The 7,653-nt window shown below is 41.9% G+C and overlaps 1 long non-coding RNA gene across 1 annotated transcript in view; it reads right to left on the bottom strand.

Annotated features, from left to right (window-relative positions):
* Positions 1 to 2,345: 2,345 nt before the first annotated feature.
* Positions 2,346 to 7,653, bottom strand: part of LOC102548408 (uncharacterized) — a 64,092-nt gene continuing 58,784 nt past the window's right edge. The window contains exons 6-7 of the long non-coding RNA XR_015644270.1: positions 7,041 to 7,145; positions 2,346 to 5,500 (exon numbers count right to left, since the gene is read on the bottom strand). This is a non-coding gene — a long non-coding RNA (uncharacterized LOC102548408). The remainder of the gene's footprint in view (positions 5,501 to 7,040; positions 7,146 to 7,653) is intronic.

Below are 7,653 nucleotides of genomic sequence, written 5' to 3'. Positions count from 1 at the left end.
AGCACACTGAGCAATGAGTAACACGAAATAGATGTTCATCATAAAGCCACCCTCCTCCCAGCCTTCCAGCCTTCCAGTGATCAAAGTGATCTGATCAGAAAGAAAAAGCCCCCCAGGTAAACTTTTCCATTATTTCTTTGTACAATTTAACAAACTTTTATGCAATCCTTGGTAGGCCCTAGGAGACAAAGATGAATAAGATAAAACTTCAATGCTCAAGGATCTGCAGACTCATAAAGCAAGTGAAACCATGCTGGTCACCAGAACATCAGGGGAAGAGAAATACAGAGCATGGATGGGCAGATCTAGCTGGTGGGTATGGGGCAATACTGCAGAATCTCCGGAGGATGACGGTGGGATGTCAGCAAGCCTGGAGGTTCAGATAGTGATCTCCTGAGAGAAGAGGGAATCACAGTATAATTCCAGGAGGAATGCAAATGCAGATTATTAAGGAATATGTTTATCCTACGGGAGGGATGAATGGTTCCCCATAGCAAGGAGCAACCATTGATAGACCTCAAGTCAAATTACTATTTTTGACTAGATAATAGTGTGGGTGGGAAGTGAAAGGGGAGGAAAAAGAAGGGCGGGAGAACCAGGATATCTACAGAAGCCTCCATGTCCCTATCTCCCATATAATTCTGGGGAAATTGGAATGAAATGAAGAGCCCAAGAAAAACAGAAGCAGTGGGTATGTGGGGACTCTTAGGATTTGAAACTGTATGTATGCCTCCAAGATGAAAATAGGGACCTGAAGTTCAAACAGTTATCACAATGGATTCAAGGGACCAGAGTGTGCCTGATGGTAATGTCCAGGACAGCTGAGCTCAATTAGGTATCTGAGGTGTTTAGGAAAGCCACCTCACATGGGATTATAGGATCAAAGTGCAGAGCACAGTGTGGAAAGAGAACGGATGTGATAGTATAGGAAAATAGACAGAGGCTGAACATCATCAGAGACCAGGAAAAGACCAGCACTGTGTGACTGTGTGTGACTGTGTGTGTGTGTGTGTGTGTGTGTGTAGGGGTGTGGTGTGTGTGTATGTAGGGGTGTGTGTGTGGGTGTGTGTGTGTAGGGGTGTGTGTGTAGGGGTGTGTGTGTGTGTGCGCGCGTGTGCGCGCACACAGGCATATACCCCACCCCTCCTACACACGCACACACACACACACACACACACACACACACACACACACACAGATCACGAGCGTCAAATAGAAAAGTCAAACATATGTAGGCAAGATAAATAATAAAATCATAACCCACTATATTACTTCTATAACCACTTAAAAAACAAAATACAATACTTTCCTAGCTTCTTGTTGAGTTTTGTTTTGGGGTTTTCTCTATTCTTTGTTATTTATCTACTGCAGGCAGGAAAACATTACTGGAAAGAATGTTTCTCAATTATTATGAGGTGATTTCAAAGGCACTGTTCAGTCTTGTCTCTGTTCTTTTTGTAACACAGCCCATTCTATTTAATGGCACAGATAGAATTCCCTGAAGCTCTAGAGCATGCTAACCAGGACCTCAAGGAGTTAGTGCTAACCTTTTCTTTGTCATTTGTGGTCCGTCTTATGTACAGTACGGTCTTCTTGTTCATGTACAGGGGTGTTTTTCATCTATCCTCCGTCACCAGTCAGATCTTAAGCACTTATGCCTCAAGTGGTTTATTGACACTTGACACAATTCCTTCTACCCTAAGTCAAAAGCAAGAAGCTCTGCTGTGCCAATCCTCATTCACCCTCAGCAAAGGCTCAGCTGGAAGGCTAGAGAGATGGCTCAGTGGTTAAAAGCGTTGCTTTTTCTTCCAGAGGATCTAGGTTCAGTTTCCAGCACACATATGGCAGCTCAAAACCATCTCTAACTCCATTTCCGTGGGAACCCAGTGTCTTTTTTCATCTTCAGAGACACCAGGCATACATATGGTAATCACAAACATAGAAGCAAACCAAACACTCATACCTATAAAAAATTAATTTTTAAAAAGGTTTTTCTGGACACCCTTTTCTACATTGTGTTCTCTGTCTTTCTATGCCTTTTGAGAGATAGACTTTAATGTCTATAGGTTTAAGGCATGTAATTTGGACTTCCAAGTCAGCTTAGAAGCATCTCTGGACTTAGGGTTCCCATTGGTAAATTAAATAAATTTTACAGTTTTTCTGTGCTTAGTTGATCCTATCTCCACTACAACATGAATTGCTAAGGAGATGGCAGTTTGTAAAACAGAACAGAACTGAATACCTGTGGGTACGTCCACATGTGCACATCCACATGGAACTTTTCTGCAAGGAAAAACTGGACATGTTCTGAAAAGATGAGCACTGAGTAATGATTTAGGCTTGATCATTGGTAGGTACACAGTATAGTTTTCATCATGGGAGAACTCAAGCATTTTACAAAATTGGAAGCTGAAGTTGAGAACAAAGCTGAGGTTTGGAACATGCTATCATGAAATGTACTCAGTGCCCCAGTTATCTGAGTTCAGTCTCCAGGTAGCCAACTCTCAGTGTTACACTGTTACACTGTTACACTGTTACACACTCTGTACCTTCATGAGGCAAAGTGTCTTCTCCAGACTTTGTAGGTAGCAGCTGGAGCTTGGTAGGGTGTTGTAGTTCTCTTTTCTTTCTAAATTCTCTTTCCCCTGGGGATTGGTTTTCCTTTTTGCTGCTTCCATTTCAACTGAAGGTTTTTCTCCAATGTGAGACGATTAGCAATTAGCCCTTCACACTTAGCCAGAGACAGGAAGGCTATTTATCTGTCTGCTCTTCACACTGGAAGCAAGGCCTTTGAGGATTAGTGCCATGTTCTGCTCATGTCTTTGGGTGAAACACTCTTGCAAACATGAATTATTTAGAACATGGCTGAGCCCCCTCCCCCATTTATATCACATTTGGAGTAAGGATGACATTAAAACCTAACAGAAAGGACTGAGTGGGTTTACTATCTTATTCTGAGATCAATAGTTAAATGATTTTGTCATTAGTCACACAATGATGAAGTTACACAGGGAAAAAAAGAACAAGCAGAACTAAGCAGATGAAAGAGGACATTAATGTGTCATCAAATATGTGAATGACTATTGGGCAAATATCATTTAATCTGATGTGAGTTTTCTATATATCAGGCACTAGTCTGAACAACCCATAACTCACCTATGAGGAACCCAATGAGGAACATGCTGTTACCTTTCCATTTTATAAGTATGAACATGAAAAGAGAAAAAAAAACCTCATTTACATTAATAATTGGTGGAATTTGTGTCTAGGCTATTTAAACAGTTACTTAACCTTTGAGACATAATCATCTTGCATTCAGTACTTTAGAATTTAGACCTGGGAGGAATGTGTTACAATTAGAATTCCCCAGCAGCAAACAACAGGGTCAAAGGAAAAGGATGTCAAGAATGCATGTTTGCATAGGGAGATAGCTTCATCAGTGAAGTGCCTGCCTTAGAAGTAGGAAGACCAAAGAGAGATCTCCAGAACCCAAAAAATCCACGTAGAATGTCAGGTATATATACTTGTAGTCCTAGACCTGGAGAAAAGACAGGCTGATCCTTGGGCCAGTTATGCCAGCCCAAGTGAGAGACCTTGTCTCAAAAAACAAGGTTGGCAGCACCTGAGGGGATGACATCTGAAGTTCTCTGCTCTTTATATGCACACTCACACAGAGAAACACACACACACACAGGTGGGGAACATACGTATTTGTGATGGTCTAGACATTCAACCTTCAAACATGCGCTACATTTGAGACTCTTCGATGGATGTTTTGTGCATATCTGTGCATCTCTCTCAGTAGCACAGAAAATTCCTGGGGTATGGATGGTATAGCTTTCCACATTCTTTGGAAGCTATTGCATGCACATCGTAATCACAAATATTTGTTGGCTGGTTTTGAAGTGCTTTCCACTGGCAAGTCTTTTAGAATTCGGTCGATGTGCTTGCCTCTGAAGTTGAGCATGAAGGCAACAAGCTTCTGAAGCCCCTTCTAGGCCTCTGATTTGGAAGCAGACAAAAATAGACAGGAGCAAGCAGCAGCAGGACTGTGACCCTCTGTGGCACAGCTGGAGGGTGCTATGCCAGAATTTCTGATTTAAAAAAAAAAAGAAAGAAAAGAAAAAAAATGAAGGCCTGAGCAATTCTCCAAATGGTTTATCAGTCACATGGCCCAGGTCTTCTAAACTCTGCCCTGGATATGCAGGACATACCAAGTTGGTACTAGGGAGCTGGCTTCTCTCCTGGTCTTGAGGAGATAGCAGCCATCCAGAAAGCTGTCTAAATATTTCTGGACTATAACATTCAAAGACAAGAGGCGCAATCAGGAGGACTTTATAAAACAATTGTCAGTAATAGGAAGACATCTGAAAGATTACAGCAGGGTTGAGAGTAAGGAATCTAAAATATTTGCTAGATTGTTTGGAATACTTTGAAATGATCATTTTGCCTTCAAACAATGGCCATTTGGTATTTATAAATAGCACGACACAGTTCTGAAACAAAAACCATAGGGGTCATTCAGCAATTGACTCTGCACTCAAATGCATTATTGTTCTATTTCTTAAGGCTAAATGCAAGAAAATATTTTTGAGTCATGAATGGAAGTGTGTAGGGAAATGACAATAATCTTCCACAACTACTCTTGACAAGTTAAAAATAGTGCATTATACATAACCCATAGCATAAATGTAAAATCGCAATGGGAAGAAAAAGATATGCCCTTGTTTTGAGACAAAAATGATGAGATGAGACAATTCTCGGAAAGCACTGACGATCTCATCACAATGAAACACAACTGGGTTTGAACTATTCCCTCACTGTCATTGAAGAAAACAGGCCCCAATGTCCAAATGAGCCATGTAAAATTAAAACCCATGCTGTTGCTGGCTGTCTTCCTTTGGTCTCCAAAGCCACTCAGCCTGGCTAAAGATACCAAATTATTCTGCCTCCCTTCATACCCAAGTGCCCATGGAGGGTTGCTCCTGCTGGGAGCTCTGCACACTGTCAGCATACCAAGCAAGCTATCAATTCAGAGCCAATCCTTGGCAGTCCCATGGGACCAATCCAGTTGCCAAAACCTGGATTTTTCTACCCCTTTTCTGGTACCCTTCTTTGCTCCTCTTACGAATTCCCATATCCAAGGCTGGGAGAGTAGTACAATTGGTAACATGCTTTCTTAGCATGAGCAAATCCCTACGTGCCACTGTATGCTGAGTAAAATTTGTCAACTTGACACCACCTAAAGTCACCTGGGAGGAGGAAACCTCAACTGAGAAATTATCTTTATCATATTGGCCTGTGCACAAGTCTGTGATGCGTTTTCCTGATTCGTGGTTTTGACATGGGAGGGTCAGGCCACTATGAGCAGTGTCAACCGTGGGCAGCCAGTTTTGAGTTGTATTGGAAAGCAAGCTGAACAAGGTAGTAAGTAGGTTACTGCTTCAGTTCCTGGGGCTTTGAATTCCCTCTCCGACTTCCCCCAATGATGGTGTATAGCCTGCAAAATGAAATCGATTATTTCCTCCACAAATTGCTTCTAGGTTATACTGTTTACCACAGCAACAGAGAAGTATACTATGGCATGTCCCTAGCACTACATAAAACAGGTGTGGTGGTGCATGTCTGAGATCCCAGCAGAGGGGTAGTAGGAAAATCAGACGTTCAAGGTCATTTATTCCGCTACTTGGTAAGTTTGAGCTCAGTCTCAAATGTACAAGATCCTATTTTCAAAATAAATTTAAAAACAAAATCACAGTGTCATAACCAACCTGCCAGCCCAGAGTTGCCAGTCATAATAGCTCCATTGTTTCCGCAGAGAACTGCATAGAATTCTAACCGAATAGCTTAGCTTTGAAATCCATAGTGGAACTGTTTCTAAGCTAGTGATTTCATAATATTAACTACACTGAAATAAGGCCAGGCCTGGTAGCACAAGCCTAAATATCCCATCTGATCTGAGAACTAAGACACAGATGTTAAAGTTGTGTGTTCAAGGTCAGTCTGGTCTACTTAATGAGACCCTTGTCTCAAAATAAAAAGGGAAAACAAGCATGGAGCTGTATTTCAGTGGTGAAGTGCTTGCCTAACACACACATGACTACGGGTTCCATCCCCAGTAACACAAAAATAAGAATAAACAAATAAATAAATAACTCAAAGCAAGTAGTTTGAGTGGGAGCTAAAATTACAGGATTGAAAATATTTACCAGGGCAAGAAGAGAAATTAAAATATGCAGAATATGCATTTAGCAATTATGGCTACAGAAAGAAAAACACTTATTGGCCAAAGAGGAGAGTGAGGACCCAAGCAAGTGAGGGAGGGAGAGGGAAGAGAGGGGGTGGGGAGAGAGAGGGGAGGAGAGGAGGGGAGGAGGAGGAGCAGAAGAAGAAGAGGAGGAGGAGGGGAAGAAGAAGAAGGAGGAGGAGGAGGAGGAGGAGAAGAAGAAAGGAGAAAGAAGAAAGGAGAAAGAAGAAAGAAGAAAGAAGAAACTACTAGCTAATATATTATAGTCTAACCAGTCCATCTGATGTCTCAGAAAATTGAGCAGTTGGGATCATTGTTATTTTTTGTATTTCAAATGTCCTGTCTGCTTTAGGTGAAAACTGTGTCAACATTGCATGGTCATAATAACTAAAGAGAAAGGAAAAAGCAAGTGAGCCAACAAACAAAAATGTCCACAGCTGGCCTTCTTTTTAAAAATAAAATTCCAAGCAAAGAAAACGGAGGGCAAAATAAGTAGACAAGTCTTCCAATGAGTGCCAAAAACGGAGGGGACACAGCAAAGGTTACAGTCCTGTGCTGAACGGGGACTGGACACTGGGGGATCTGGAGGCTGAGTTCTGACTTGTCTCTGTAGAAGTGTTTGTGCCTCATTATGGAGGCCCTTGGGGACTCTTCCCTCTCCCTTGAAATGTGGGGAAGATGTCCGGGATGGAATTGACCTGGTTGTGAAGTTAGGAAGACTGCAATAGATACCAAACAGCAGGGCATCATGGGCATCGCTCTGGTGAATTTTCCCATTAGTCAAAGTGCCTACCTCTCCTTTCATAGATGCGTCCTTCAGTTATGGCCCCATCTCCTCACCATCCACTTTCAGAAACTTATTTTCCACAGATTTGCCCAGCGATAATGGAATAGAAGTCTGAAGGTATAAGAAAAGGACGTAAAAACCAGAATAGTCATTGTAACCCCAGGAGAACGTGGTGTTTGGGAGCTGATAACAGAACTTTTTCATTTACCTGGCTTTCTGAGGATAGCTTTTACTAATGTACGTGATTGTTAAGATGGTGTCAAATATGTCTTAAATTAGAGTGAGGAAGCTGCTTGGGTTCAAAATCCCCCTGAACATGGGTGGCTTGGGAGTTTTTTCACTTTAGCCATAAAACCCTCCTCTGACCTTATAATACTGAAGATGATGCCATGGCCACAGCTTGATCAGTGTGAGCTGTTCCAGCATCTTTGTGAAGAACGGAAATTGCCAGAATTTTCTATCAAAGCACGATACTCTCCCCGTACTACTCCCAGCTTAGCATGTTAAGTCAACAATGAAACAGCTGGACTTAGCCAGTCAAGCAGGATTGAAACTTCAAAACTTCTACAGAGTCCGATCCTATGGTTTGCTCTTCTTATACACCTAAACACAGTTAACC

This window comes from Rattus norvegicus, chromosome 19 (genome assembly GCF_021556685.1).
Source record: "Rattus norvegicus strain SHRSP/BbbUtx chromosome 19, alternate assembly SHRSP_T2T, whole genome shotgun sequence".
Taxonomy (NCBI): domain Eukaryota; kingdom Metazoa; phylum Chordata; class Mammalia; order Rodentia; family Muridae; genus Rattus; species Rattus norvegicus.
This window is presented reverse-complemented; position numbering and strand designations above follow the sequence as displayed.